This window comes from Sus scrofa, chromosome 6 (assembly GCF_000003025.6).
Source record: "Sus scrofa isolate TJ Tabasco breed Duroc chromosome 6, Sscrofa11.1, whole genome shotgun sequence".
Taxonomy (NCBI): domain Eukaryota; kingdom Metazoa; phylum Chordata; class Mammalia; order Artiodactyla; family Suidae; genus Sus; species Sus scrofa.
The window spans coordinates 161,729,740-161,742,662 of NC_010448.4; the positions used below are offsets into that span (position 1 = coordinate 161,729,740).

Here is a 12,923-nt window from a genome sequence, read left to right on the forward strand (position 1 = left end):
TGGGTAGGAAATCAAGTAGTGCGGTCAGGAACAAAGCTCTGCTTCCCAGCTTCCACCCAGACCTAAGCTCTTTTCCAATGCAGTGCTCTGGCTATCTACTGAAAACAGTAAGAACGGCAGTTTGAGTATATGGTAAAGATTCCTAGAGTCCCTCCATCCTGGTATTAGTTGCAGCAAGGAGTGGGGAAAGAAGACCTTACCTCAAGGAATTCAGGAGTCTCTGTTCAAAATCTTGGAGCTAAGTTATTGGAGGGAGAGCGAGCCTGATGACATGTTAACTTTAACCAGGAGAATCGGCAGCGATTTATTTTTCTCATGGCATAGAACTCAACAGTTTACAAAGCATTTTTACACTCTGTAGCATGTTTGCTGTGCTCTCACCACCCTGTGAAAAGTGTGTCATTGTTATCACCCATCTTCCAGGCGTGAATAAGGAAGCTCAGAGAGGTGAATGGATTTGCCCAAGGCCCCTGGTCAGTGACTGAACTGGGTTCTGAATTGCTTTCTCTGGCCTCTTGGTTTAAACTCTCTCTCTCTCTCTCTTTCTGCCACCTCCCAGCTGCCTCTGGCCAGACCCGAAAAACGAATCCTGTAATTGAGTTGGAATGTGGGTGCTGGGGCCCAGGAGACAATGTTTCCTGCCTTTCAATCTGTTCTTAATTTATTAAAGTGATGAAATAAGGAAGAGGCCCAGAAGGGGTGGATGTTTTCCATCAGTGAGTCACGGGAACGTGCAGAGGCAGAAGGTCAGGAGGAAGGCGCTGTTGCTCTGGCAGTGCCCCTCCCCTGGCAAAGCCCACACAGACGTGCCTGGGCGCCTGCATAGAGCCGCCCCTCGGAGTGAACTGAGCTGGGAAAGAGCAAGGCCCTCCCACCCCCTACCTGAGGCTTCCCTCCTACCCCTGATGTTACCTCTGGCTAACTGTGCACCTCCTCTCTCATCTGACAAATGCCCGGTGTCTGAGGAGAGAGACCCAGGGGAGACAGGAGGGGTCTGGCCCAGCCTGAGGGGGATCAGGACAGGTTTCCAAGAGAGGGTGACATCGGAGCTGAGACTGAAAGGTGAAGGGGTATTATCTGGGAGAAGGGGAGGTGGGGAGGAGGAGGCAGTTTCCAGGCAGAGGAAACTGCAGGCCAAAGGCCTGAAGGGGAGAGAGAGGGGCTGGAGCCAGCAGGCTGGAGAAATGAGGCTGGAGAGGCAGAGGGGCTGGTGGGGCTCGCATCCCCGAGGGCCTTCCAGATCAGCTTGAAAAGTGAGATTTCATTCTGAGGAATGGTTTGGCTGTTAGCTCAGTTTCTTTGGCTATGCCTAGAGAATGGACTGCAGTGGGGCTGGGAGTGGTAGCCTGAGACAGGCAGAGTGGGTGGGGCCTGAGCCGGGGCAGTGGAAATGGGGATAGAACAGGCATTGAGGATACAGGGATGGAGCAGAATCCAGTCAGACAATAGGACCCTCTTGGTACCCAACCTGCCTCTGGTGCTGTCTCTGGGCTCTTGCAAGCCCTCTGTCCCAGCCTCTTCCCGCCAGGGATTCGTCACTGTGTATATGCCTCTATTCTCTCTTAGGGGTCAAGGCCCACTTCTGAATCATCACTGCATGCTCGGTACCTACCAAAGAGCATGATTGGATAGTGGGTGGGGGAAGGGGCAGAAGAAGCTGGCATGGCCCAGACCTTGGCAACTCGGCTTAGGTGTTCACTACTGACACTAGTCTGTGTGCAGTGGATTTTTTTTTTTTTTTTTTTGGTCTTTTTAGGGCCCTACCCTCAGCATATGGAGGATCCCAGGCTAAGGGTTGAATTGGAGCTGTAGCAGCCCACCTACATCAGAGCTGCAGCAATGCAGGATCTGAGCCATGTCTGTGACCTACACCACAGCTCATAGCAACACTGGATCCTTAACCCACTGAGCGAGGCCAGGGATCAAACCTGCATCCTCATGAATAGGGTCAGATTCATTTCTGCGGGCCCATGATGGGAACTCCCTGTACAGTGGATTTGAGGGCTGCATTCTCTAATCATGATTCTTAGACTGCTTTCCATCCACCAGGCAACAGCTTCTCTGTACCAGTCTCTGTGCTAGGCAATGAACATGCAGGGATGATTCAGAATTAGGCCTTGACCTCCAAGTGAGAAGACAAGCAGATAAATAGTGATGACCACAAGGTATGATGAGGCTGGGACAGAGGGCTTGCAGGAGCTTAGAGAGAGCACCAGAGGGAGGTTGGAAATCAAGGGAGACTTCCTGGAAGAATTGACTCCAGAGCCAGTTCTTGAAACCGGGGTAGGAGTTAATTGGGTGATTGAGGAAGAGCAGATAACTCTGAGGACAGAGAGGGGTTTGTGAGAAAGCATGGTGTGTTCAGGGAGGTCTCTGGGTGGAACCAGGCGTGAGGAAGAGTTAGGCAGGGCTGGGCTTTCTTGACCTGGTTCTTTGTGCAGTCTGCCCTGTCAACTTAAGATGGCTTTCTTTTTGGCCCCCCTCAGACTTCCCTTCAAGGTCCACTTTAGATTCCAACTTTCTCTTGAAGCCTTTCTTGAGACTCTTCCTGGTCACAGCTAATTCATTTTAAGCACCTACTAAGCGCTCTTTACATACTTCATTTCATTCATTCATTACGGCATCCCAGTGAGGGGAACAGTGCAGGTCAGTTCAACATCTATATAATCCCTACTATGTGCCATGCCCTGAAAATACGGAGATAAATCAGACAATGTTCTTGCCCCCAAGTAGCTTGCATTCTAGTGGGAAGACACACCTATTAACAGATATTTTCAATAAAAACGATACTGTCTCCAATGTTCATAATAGCCTTATTTACAATTGCCAAGATATGGAAGCAATGTAAGTGTCCCTCAATACATGAATGGCCGAAAAACACACACATATACACACAATGGAATACTACTCAGCCATGAAAATGGATGAAATTTTGCCATTTGCAACAATGAGGATGAACTTGGAGGGTATCATGCTAAATAAGTCACCCACAGAGAGACAATCCCTTATATGTGGAATTTAGAAAATAAAACTAGTGAATGTAACAAAAGAAAAAGAAACAGACAGATATAGAGAACAAGCTAGTGGTTACTGGTGGGGAGAAAGAAGTGGGGACGGGAGGTAGGGGTAGGGGATTAAGAGGTACAAACAACTATGAATAAAATAGATAAGCTACAAAGATATATTGTACAACACAGGGAATATAAGCAATATTTTGTAATAACTATAAATGGAATATAATCTTTAAAAATTCTGTGTCACTATGTTGTACCCATAAACTTATATAATATTGTACATCAACTATCCATCAATAATAAAATATTATATTGGTGTTATTTTCTCAGTTTTGCAATGAGGAACCCAGGCTCATATCTATTTATTAACAGACTTTGCCCAGGGTCGGAAGGATAGTAAGTGGAGCCCAGATCTGGGTGGCGTTGAAGTCAACACTCTGTTGCCTCTTCTAGTCAACTCCCAAGACACTTAATCCTGGTCTGTCTGCCTTGAGGAAAGGAGAAATAAATAAAAAGATGCTGGTAGACTTGACTTACCGCCATGCTTGGTCTTGAGCTCATGGGAAGTGGGATCCAGTGTTCTCGAGTGCTCCTGCAGAGAGAGATCTTGAGGAGAGGATGTGAACTAGCCCCTAGAAAGTGCCCACTGTCAGCCTAGGGTTCTGATGCCAGTTCCCCTTTGCGCTCATGTTCCCCTGCCTCTGTGCTTCCGACATACTCCTGCCCTCATCTCTCCTGGTTCTTATGTCCTGGTGAATGACTCTTGGTCATTGCGTGTTCATTTGTCTGTCTTCCCCACTTGATCAGTTTGGAATCTTCAGAGCCCAGCATAGTATGTGGGCTGCTGTCAGAATTTGGTAATCTTTTTTTTTTAAAAAGTTATTTCTGGAGTTCCCGTCATGGCGCAGTGGTTAACGAATCCGACTAGGAACCATGAGGTTGCAGGTTCCATCCCTGTCCTTGCTCAGTGGGTTAATGATCTGGCGTTGCCGTGAGCTGTGGTGTAGATTGCAGATGTGGCTCGGATCCCGCGTTGCTGTGGCTCTGGCGTAGGCCGGTGGCTGCAACTCCGATTCAACCCCTAGCCTGGGAATCTCCATGTACTGCAGGAGCGGCCCAAGAAATAACAAAAAAAAAAAAAAAAAAGTTATTTCTATTTTTATTCCTAGCAATCAATAAGCACTTATTTATTTATGCCATTCCCATGGCATGTGGAAGTTCCCGGGCCAGGGATTGAACATATACCGCAGCAGGGACCTAGGCCACAGCAGTGATAATGCCTGATCCTTAACCTACGGAGCCACCAGGGAACTCTAGGATTTGGTAATCTTGAACTGGAGTGATCTGAATTCTCCTTATTGACATTCACACACTCTTACAGAGTTTGTACTTGTCTCTGTGACCATTGTGTGTCAGTCTGTAGTTTCTATGTGCGCTCCTATGGGAGGTCTCGCATCTTTATGTTTCCTGCAAGGGCATCCAGAGCCCCTTCTGAACCCTGTGCCTCCTGACCTCACTGGTCATTTTATCCTGACCAATCCTAAATGTCTGTCTCTTCCAGAAATACATTTTGGGGTAACTTTTGCCTCCTAGCCATGATTGAAATATTTCCAAACACCCTGGGGTTTGAAGGCTGGCCTCTTGGTGCGTATCAAGAGTCTGCATTTGCCAGCTGAGCTCCCCAGCTCTGTGCCTGCTAACAGTGAGAACGGGCCAGATTGGTTCTGAATGGGAGTGGACAGTAAATGATAAAACTACACTCAATCCCCTGCATTATCTGCAGCGCCCAAAGCACCTCAGCTGGTTTACAGTTTCTCTAAGGGGCTAAGTTTTTGGAAGGAGGAATGGAAAAGTAAGGAATCCAGAAATTGTTGTCTTTAGACAGTTTGTGTTTCTGGGTGCATGAGAAAGTCGTGTCTCCCCCACCGTCCCCCCATCAGGGTGTTTTAATGATTCAAAATCATGAATATTAAACCGATGGAAAGTTGACAGTATTTAAATGAGCATCGTTAAGAGACACATAAATTAACAGGGTTTTTAGTTCTTGTGGAACTGCTGTTTCAATGTTAATTAAACAACCGGAGTGCTCGGGCGCTTTTGCAGCAAACTGTCCCCAAAGTGTGCTGCAGAATATCATTATGGGTGGCTGCCTTGCTGTTTAATTATTTCCAAGTTGTCTTTTTTTTTTTTTAATTTTTTTTCTTCATTGCTGCAGTAGTTTTATGCTTGTCTTGCATTTGGAAAAGGTGATGGGGCTGAGCCTCCAAGGAAGCGGTGGCGTGATCTGTTGGCTCCATGATGAGACCTTGGCTGAGCAATGCTGTCCCTTCACACCAGCCCCCTGTGCAGGAAGTCCCAGATGATCCTTTGGGTCTCCTGAGGGACTGGTCTATGGTTGAGTCTAGAAGGCACCTGGATCCTTAGTTGCAGACAGTCTTGCTCCTAGAAAGTTGAGGGCCTGAGTTTGGATGGAGCTGGGAGATGGGGAAGAAAAGGGTGACAGTGAGAGAGGAGGTGGGAAGGCCTCCATAGCTGTGTTTGAAGCAGTGTGGCCTGGAGGAGCCAGGAGTCCTGGTCTGCCTTTGATCCCATGGGCCTCAGCTAAGTGACTCTGAGGCACTGCCTTGTAACTCTGGCATCAGTTTCTTCAATTGTAAAATGAAAAGTTTAGACTAGATCATGTTCTGAAAGGGAGAAATATTACCCCCAAGAAAGTGGCACTATTTCACCCCAAGAAGGTGAAAATTGGTTCTTGGGGTTGAAAAAGGCTTGTTTTTTTAAAAAAAAAAACGTATAAAACACAGATATATGCCAAGTACGTAAACAGATACACCATATATCTGCGGATTTAAATTTCATGCGGCAGGGGAAATTAAGAGAAAACAACATTTATAAACACTTCTTAGGTAGGAAATAATAGGAAGAAGATTGAGGAACAGTGGACTTGATGAACCCCAGGAACTTAATCTCTGAAGAAAAGATAGTCTAGGAGTTCCCTTCATGGCTCAGTGGTTAACAAACCCGACTAGGATCCATGAGGATGCAAGTTCAATCCCTGGCCTCGCTCATCAGGTTAAGAATCTGGCATAGCTGTAGCTGTGGCTGGCGCTCTGATTTGACCCTTAGCCTGGGAACAACCATATGCCATGGATGCAGCCCTAAAATAGCAAAAAAAAAAAAAAAAAAAAAAAAAAAAAAAAAAAAAAAGACAGTCCACCATGAGGGCCAGATGGCCACATGCTGTGGACACAGAAATGGCCCCATTATCACCTGTATGAATCTGGCTGGACCTTCATCTCCCCTGGGCTTCAGGGCCAGTCTGTCAAATGAGGACATTCATATCGTACCAGCAGGGGGCTGGACCAAATGAACCCTGGACCTTTAAATGCCAGGGAAGCGCCCGATGGAGTAGAAAGATGCAGTTCCTGGATAATACCGGGTGCAAAGGCAGATTGTGTGGCTTCTGGAAACAACCCCCTGGCATCAAAGCTCAATTCTACCATTTAACACTGGGTGATTTGCTGATCCCCATGCTATGCAAGTGTATCCCCAGAGAGACTGAGGGAGGAGGGGGAAGAGAGACTTCAGCATGATGGGTGGAAGGGAGACCTCAGCTGGTCCCAAGTGCCTAGCGCCATCTAGGAGCTGGCTGGTCTCACCAGCGTTGCCGATACTCAGCACAGAAAGCCATAGAAGGAGGCCCACGCCACTCACTTACTTGGTCATTAAATATTGTCTCCTATGTGCGAGGGCCTTTTCTAGAAGGAGGGGTGACCTAGAGAGACCTGAATCCATGTCCTCACGGAACATACATCCTGGTGAGGTGTAGATAATAAAGGAAATCATAAGAAGACAGCTGAGGAGGGGATGACGAAGGTCTTGTGAGGTTTTTTTTTTTTGTTTTTTTTTTTTTGTCTTTTTGCCTTTTCTAGGGCTGCTCCTGCGGCATATGGAGGTTCCCAGGCTAGGGGTCGAATAGGAGCTGTAGCCGCCGTCCTACACCACAGCCACAGCAACGCGGGATCTGAGCCGTGTCTGCAACCTACACCACAGCTCACAGCAATGCCAGATCCTTAACCCACGGAGCAAGGCCAGGGATTGAACCTGCAACCTCATGGTTCCTAGTTGGATTTGTTAACCACTGAGCCACAGCAGGAACTCGTCTTGTGAGTATTTTTGAATGAAGTGGTGACAGATGGTCAGTGACATTTGAGCAAAGACTTGGAGAAGGTGAAGGAGGGGAGGGTGTGGGGGCAACACAGAAATAAACAGTAGAAATGATGAAGGAAGGAGGCCGTGGTGAGAGGTGCATCATGTGGGAGCCGTGAATAGAACTCTCAAGCCGACTGAGGAGGTCAAGGACAGTCTCGCAGGCAGGTGACGTTGAGAGCGGACTTTGGGGATGAGTAGGAGTTTGCCCAGTAGGCATTCTGGGCAAAAACACCATGAAGCCATGACACATGTCAGGGTGAAACATGAAACCCCGACCCAAAGTGGCTCAGTGACTCCCGCAAGGCCACTTAGTAATAGCAATGAAGCAAATGAGTGTTGGTAAGTGGTAAGGAGAGTCAGCAGGTAGTGAGCTCTCACTGCGCGTCAGGCCCCATTAAAGTCTTTCTTTGTGTTGACTGCCTTAGTCCTCACAACAACCCTACAAAGTATGGACAGTTCCTAACTTCATTTTGTGAATGGGCTTCAGAACTCCCCCAAGGTTGCACAGGAAGGCCCAGACATGCTTCACTATGAACTCAGGTTTTCACTTCAAGCCTCGGGAGCTATGCTGGGCCACACACAGAATTTCTTTCTCCTAAGCTCACCAGGGCTGCATTTCCACAGACTGTTGCAGGCCGCTGATGCTAAAATTCAGCTCTTGGATTTCCCACCCTGGTGCAATGAGATTGGCAGCATCTGGGGAGGGCTGGGATGCAGGTTCAATCCCTGACTCTGCACAGTGAGTTAAGGATCTGGCAGCATTGCCGCAGATGCAGCTTAGGTTGAGACCGTGGCTCTGATCTGATCCCTGGCTGGGGACATCTTATGCCTTGGGGCAGCCAAAAAAGGAAAAAAAAAAATCAGCTCATATCTTATCACTATGATTCAAGAAAATACAAGTCCAATGCCCAGAAAAGTGGAAGGAGGGAGTAACAGTGGGTGCTTGTCCCTGTGCCCAGTGATGACTGGCCGGGTTGCAGGGGGAAGCTGGAGCTCTGAAGAGGTGCTTGGATAAACACCTTCTCTTTTATGATGCTTTAATATTTATTTATTTGTTTTATATCCCTCAGGGTAGATATACTTAATAGCTTAGGGTGACTTTCCAAATACACTGTTCAATGGAAAAAAGAACAATACAGGAGTTCCAGTCGTGGCGCAGCAGAAATGAATCCGACTAGGAACCATGAGGTTGCGGGTTTGATCCCTGGCCTCGCCCAGTGGGTCGGGGATCCGGCGTTGCTGTGATCTGTGGTGTAGGTCGCAGACGAGGCCCGGATCTGGCGTTGCTGTGGCTGTGGTGTAGGCCGGCAGCAACAGCTCCGATTCGACCCCTAGCCTGGGAACCTCCATATGCCGTGGGTATGGCCCTAAAGGGACAAAAGACAAAAAACAAAACAAAATAAATACAAAACTGTTTGTCTACCTATCCGCTCTGTCTCTGTCTCTCTCTGTCTGTCCTCCATCGCTATGTAGGTATATACGAATGTATACTTTGAATGAAATCCGGTCAGATGCTGCTGAGAAGTCCAGTAATCCATCAGGTTGTGCACTAAAATGCCTGTGGAGGGGTCCAACAGGAGATTTAAAAAGAGAAAAGAGCCCAGAGTTGGGTCGCCATCAAGTCTGGGCTGACTGAAGGCTCTCTAACGTCCCTCTAGTGGTGTCCACCTGGGGAGGCCACAGGAACACAGCGGTCCTTTCTAGGAAGGGCCAGGACCCATGTCTGGAGATGAACTTGGGTTTCCCCTCTTTTTTTCTGGCTGGGCCCAGGACTGCTCCCTGGGAATCCAAGATAAGAGGGCTCCAGTCAGGGATCTACCTTCCTTCTTTCACAAACCCATTGGACAAGTGAATATTTATTTAATCTTGGGGTTATGGAAGGCTTTAAAAGTCAAGAATCCAAAGACAAAAATCAGGAAAGTATTAATAAATCCATTAAACTTTTAGACATGATACTTATCAAATTATTGTAGTTACTTATTTAAGATGGCTTCCATGTTACACTGTAAATTCCATGGGAAAAAGTACTGTGTGTGCCCTTTCCACTGTTATTTTTTATTTGTGTCTCTGGCACATGGGAGGTGCTCAATAAATAATAATAACCTATAATAAATAAACAACAGGGAGTTCACCACACCCTTAGTATATGTTGTGGTTATAAGGAATAATTCAATTAATCACAATAACAAAAACTGTCTTTGGAATGTACTCCCTTCTTTCTTCCTTACATATGCCAAGATTAATAGAAAAGTTCATAAACCTTAGGGTGGATTGCCCAAATGGCCACAATACTTAGATTCTTCCATCAAGCGGTGTAATGCGTGGAGTTCCCATTGCGGCTCAGTGGTAACAAACCCGACTGGTAACCACAAGGATGCAGGTTTGATCCCTGGCCTAGCTCAGTGGGTTAAGGATCCAGCGTTGCCATGAGCTGTGGTAGGTTACAGATGCAGCTCAGATCCTGCATTGTTGTGGCTGTGGTATAGGCTGGCAGCTGCAGCTCAGGTTCGACCCCTAGCCTGAGAATTTCCGTATACCACAGGTTCAGCCATAAAAAGAAAAAAAGAAAAAAGAAAGAGGTGAGGTGTGTCTCAGGCCAGTTTGATGTCTTGCTTTAGCCAGTAGAAGAAATGACCCCGGGAGAGTTCGAAGCCTAGGCTTTGAGAGGCCCCGCAGCTTCCCCTCTTGGTGTTCTTGGGACACTGAGACTACCACCACGTGACCAAGTCTGGGCCAGCCTGCTAGCTGATGAAAAATACTTGGCTCAGATGAGCCATTACCCTCAGTGGACAGCCACCTAACCTCTAGAAAAGGAGCTTCGTAGCTGGCCCACAACTACACACCAACAGATGAGTAAGTCCAGCCAAGACCAGCAGGAGAACCAACCACTTGAAGAAAACCCAAACTGCCAACCTAGAGAGTCTTGAGCCAAGGTTGTGCTAAACCTCTAAGTTTCAGATAGTTTACACAGAAATAGATAGCTGGTTCAGACTCTTCAGAGGGATATTCAGGACGAAGTAGAAGGTGTTTCATCTTATATCCTGTCAATAGAGTCACAAAGTCCAATGGGAAAGAGTATGTAATGACTATTATGATTTAGGAGCAAAATTTTCAAGAAGAACCATGTTGAGTAGGTATTTCCATAGTGAATAGCTCTCTAAGGGAGAGATTGTTGACGTGGTGGTGGTGGTATTGTGGTTTTGGGTTGGTGGTAATGATTATGACGCTCCAGAAGTTTCTCCAGCTTTTGTTTTGTTTTGTTTTTTTTTTGCTGTGCCCATGGCATGCAGAAGTTCCCAGGTCAGGGATTGAACCTGCGCCACAGCAGTGACTGGAGCCACAGCAGTGAAATGACGGATCCTTAACTCACTGCACCACCAGGGAACTCGTCTCCAGTTTTCAAAGTATGAGTTTCCGCAACTCTTCTTCCTGGGCCCCAAACAAACTTTGTCTACCTATTCCTCTCATCTCAATGCCACTGCAACTCTCACGCCAAAGAAGCTTCCCATTACCTGCAGAAAAGTATTCACAATTCCTCTGTATTATTTGATCTCAAGAGACTTACCCAATCTCTCTCATGTCCCAGTACCATCCCAGTTATACTATTGCCATCCAGACCAGTCACGATGACTTAAACACGCTTCTCTTTCATGCTTTTTTTTTTTTTTTTTTTGTCTTTTTGCCTTTTCTTGGGCCGATCCTGTGGCATATGGAGGTTCCCAGGCTAGGGGTCCAATCGGAGCTATAGCCGCTGGCCTATGCCAGAGCCACAGCAGCGCAGGATCTGAGCCGTGTCTGCAACCTACACCACAGCTCACGGCAACGCCGGATCCTTAACCCACTGAGCAAGGGCAGGGACCGAACCCGCAACCTCATGGTTCCTAGTCGGATTCGTTAACCACTGCGCCACCACAGGAACTCCTCTTTCATGCTTTCTGTCTCCATATATGTTCCCTCTACCCAGACCCAGACTTCAGCTGGAAAAACCCCACTCATCCGTCAAGGAACAATTATACGGATGTTAATTTCTTTGAGAAACCTTTCTCATTAGATGACAAGTGGTTGAACTGTCTCTGAGCTCCCAGATCTTGATTATAGCATCTTGTCTTGTTATGAACTAAACGTTCTCCTCTCCTGTCTCCTCTCCTAAACGTGTCTCCTCTCCATCTGCAAATAAAGTCCCCATTCTATTTCCTGTTTGTAGGTTGATTTCCAACACAGGTCCTGGCATAGTGTAGGAACTCAGAAATAGTCTCTGAATGAATGAGTCAATGAAAACTAATCTTTGAGCAGGGTTTTGCCGTGTACAAGGTATTTGTGTATCCATTGTCTCACATGTTCTCATTAGCTCCACTTTCTAAATGAGGAAACTGAGGCTCAGAGCAACTAAATGACTTGCTGGAGGTTTCTCACTGAGTAAATCAAGGCTTTTGAGTTCCAAGGCCCAAGCCTTGTAATGCAGAGTCATTCATTCATTCATCCATTCCCCAAATATTTAATTTGTGATTACCCTCTATATCCTTCGCATTCATCTTCCTGGGAAGTCTTCATTAAACCCAGGCTGGGTCACATGCCTTATCTCTATTCCCTAAACTCGTGGATTTTCCTATCACCTCCCTGTCTTCCCTATTGGGCTATGAGGAGTTTGAGGGCTCTCCAGAACCCCACGTGACCCCATACCAGCAAGTTCTTGGCTGGTGTAGAGGGAGGGGGCCATATGCAGGATGAGGCTTGATGTATTCAGCAGAGACAGATCATGAAGAGGCTTCTTAATCATGTGAAAGGACTTGGACTTTATCCCGCAGGCAGCCAGGAGTGAAGGAGGGGTTTTAGGCAGCTGAAATGACATCATTTAAGTGACAGCAAAAGTGGATTTTCTTTAGGAAAATGAGAAGGGTTAGCTGAAGAGACTGGGAAATAAATACATGTGCTTGGGGAAACCAGCACGAGTGGAAACTGCTGCTCAGATCATGCTGGTCTACACAGGTCTCCTTGGATCCCCACCCCTCACTTCATGGGTTTCAGTAGCACCTGTGGTTTTTCTTCAGGGGATGGCTCTCAGGCTCCTGGACATGAGCCTTGGCGCACTATCACAGACCACCAGAAGTATTTGGGAGCTGAGCCATGATTGTTGGGTTGTTGGAAGGGAGAGGGTGAAAGCCAGCTCCGCTCTCGACAAATTACCCTCCAGAGTCCCCCTGCAGGATCAGGCTGAAATATACTCTCTGCAGCACTTTTACCTGTGATCACAACTTTGTTTAGCTCTTTTCCCTTCCTCTCCTGCTTTTGTTTTCTTGTTTGTTTGTTTTTTGTCTTTTCTAGGGCTGCACCCATGGCATACGGAGATTCCCAGACTTGGGGTTGAATCAGAGCTGTAGCTGCCAGCCTACACCACAGTCACAGCGACGCAGGATCTGAGCCGCATCTGCAGCCTACACCACAGCTCAGGGCAACGCTGGATCTTTAACCCACTGAGCGAGGCCAGGGATCAAACCTGCAATCTCATGGTTCCTAGTTGGATTCGTTAACCACTGAGCCACGACGGGAACTCCCTCTCCTGCTTTTCTTACTTCCTTACTCATTTAACCTGGGAGTCTTTCCTTAATAAATCACTTGCACATGTGAATTCCTATCTCAGCGTCTGCTCTCAAGAAGCAGGTGTAAGATATACCAGGGTATAGCCATCAATATGCAAAT

General features: G+C 47.1%; 1 long non-coding RNA gene across 2 annotated transcripts in view; it reads left to right on the forward strand.

The window, feature by feature from the left end:
* The window catches only part of LOC110261422, a 164,324-nt gene that overhangs the window by 71,408 nt on the left and 79,993 nt on the right, over positions 1-12,923 (forward strand). The gene's annotated exons all lie outside the window — the stretch shown is intronic.